Source organism: Podarcis tiliguerta (genome assembly GCF_965153285.1).
Source record: "Podarcis tiliguerta genome assembly, chromosome: 18".
NCBI lineage: Eukaryota > Metazoa > Chordata > Lepidosauria > Squamata > Lacertidae > Podarcis > Podarcis tiliguerta.
The window spans coordinates 8,634,895-8,637,136 of record NC_139551.1 but is presented as its reverse complement, the minus strand read 5'-3'; the positions used below and the strand labels follow the sequence as shown (position 1 = coordinate 8,637,136).

Below are 2,242 nucleotides of genomic sequence, written 5' to 3'. Positions count from 1 at the left end.
CGAGATCCAATCAATTAAATTTAACTACATTTGCATATGAAAACCCCAACGCAGGTGCTTTTTTGAGATAGTAAAAAGAAATAGTGTAAAGTGATTAAAGCTGAACAAAAGCTGACTTCTGGGAAAGGTCATTTCCAGTATTTTATTTCAGTTCCGTTCCCCCGCAAGAACAGAACCGAAACAGCTTTACCATCCACGCCATCGCCCTTTACATGCAAGCTTACAGGGAAACGTTTGCCCTCTTTGGCCTAAGGGAAGAGATTGGGGACGGCAGCCAACTAGCCGTGGGGGCTGCTGAAAGGACCGGGAGCCAGCAGGGTGTCAAAACCACTAGGACCGATAGTCTGTGGACGCAGCCGCGGGGAGGAGGAGGTGGGGCAAAGTGGCGGACGGCAAAGGAGGCAACGTGAAGCTGAAGCGGCCGCTTCTGAGGACCTGAAGAAGAGGCAGAAAAAACTGTGAAAACTAAGGCTGTTTCTTCCAGTAATGGAGGGGAAAGTTCGAGTCACAGTGTGGAGAAGCCGGCAACTGATGAAGAAACTGACGACCCCGACACAAAGCCTGCTCCTGCCAAAATGTCCAAGTTTGGGTTTGCCATTGGCACACAGGTTGCAAAGAAACCACCTGCAATATCCGTCAAGCTTGGAGCAAATAAACCTAAAAGAGCCTACTCCAACCCTAGCTCCAAAAGCGCTTTCTGTAGCAGCGATCTTCAACGAAGATGAAGATAGCGAACCTGAAGAGATGCCACCAGAAGCTAAAATGCGCATGAAGAACATTGGAAGCGATACTCCAACTTCAGCAGGACCAAATTCTTTCAACAAAGGAAAGCATGGGTTTTCTGACAACCAGAAGTTATGGGAACGGAACATGAAATCTCACCTTGGAAATGTCCGTGAACATGATGACTAGTTGTGTATTGAGATCTGAGTGTTGGGAGAAATGGGTGGGTATGATATTAAAAGAACAGTTTCCTTTTTTAGAGTGGTGTATGGCTACTTTGGGTGCCACGTTTAAAAGTTTCTAAGTGGTGCACAAAAAAACTGAGTTTAAAAGTAGAGGTAATTTATGTTTTGTACACAGATTTCAAAGCATTTGCTAATTTTGTAGCTTCGTGCAATTAATTTCACAAGGTTATGGAAAATAAAGACATTGGAAGTGGTAAAAAAACAAAAAACCACTAGGACCTGGGAGAGACCAGGGTTCAAATTCTCCCACTCAGCCATGATGAAGCTCGCTGCATGGGACTTTGAGCCAGTCACTCATTCGTAGCCTAGCCAGCCTCGCAGGGCTGTTGTAAGGGTAAAATGGGGAGGAGAATCACACACATGCACCACCTTGAGCTCCTTGGAGATGCGAGTGCCGTCAGTCAATCAATCAATCAATCAATCAATCAATCAGGTAGCAGGTGGGCAAAGGCTGGCCTAGAGACTGGGGAAGCCTGGAGGGCCACAGATCATGGGAATGGTGCCAAACTGTATTGCCCCATAAGACACAGAATGGAGATAGGAATTTTGAGGTCTTAGAGATATGGTAATAAAGAAGGCTGATCGCCGAAGAATGGATGCTTTTGAATTCTGGTGCTGGAGGAGACTCTGGAGAGTCCCATGGACTGCAAGAAGATCAAACCTCTCCATTGTGAAGGAAATCAGCCCTGAGTGCTCACTGGAAGGACAGATCCTGAAGCTGAGGCTCCAGTACTTTGGCCACCTCATGAGAAGAGAAGACTCCCTGGAAAAGACCCTGATGTTGGGAAAGATGGAGGGCACAAGGAGAAGGGGAAGACAGAGGACGAAATGGTTGGATAGTGTCTTCGAAGCTACCAGCATGAGTCTGACCAAACTGCGGGAGGCAGTGGAAGACAGGAGTGCCTGGCGTGCTCTGGTCCAGGGGGTCACGAAGAGTCGGACACGACTAAACGACTAAACAACAAACAACAAATGTTCATAAGCATACCAACCAAGAACGTACATAGATCAGCACAGGAAGACCAACCTGGAACCATTTTGATTCCCAAACCGAGTGGGAAACCTCCCCATTGTCTCTTTCCTTCACAAATCCTGTCTTAAGGGCACATTTAAGATATGAATAGGGTGATCTGTTCCAGGAACTATGGTATGTATTTATCATTACAAAAGACTGGCCAGGCTCCCCAGGCAATCCAATCAAGTGACCATTCAACAGGTAACCTGGCAGACAGCAGGTAAACAAAGCACTCAGAATGCAGCCCTTGTGTGATGTA

General features: G+C 46.7%; 1 pseudogene across 1 annotated transcript in view; it reads left to right on the top strand.

The window, feature by feature from the left end:
* The window catches only part of LOC310668261 (PEST proteolytic signal-containing nuclear protein-like), a 10,852-nt pseudogene extending 9,675 nt beyond the window's left edge, over positions 1–1,177 (top strand). The window contains exon 4 of the transcript in view: positions 344–1,177. The product of the transcript in view is annotated as a PEST proteolytic signal-containing nuclear protein-like (transcript). The remainder of the gene's footprint in view (positions 1–343) is intronic.
* Positions 1,178–2,242: the final 1,065 nt, after the last annotated feature.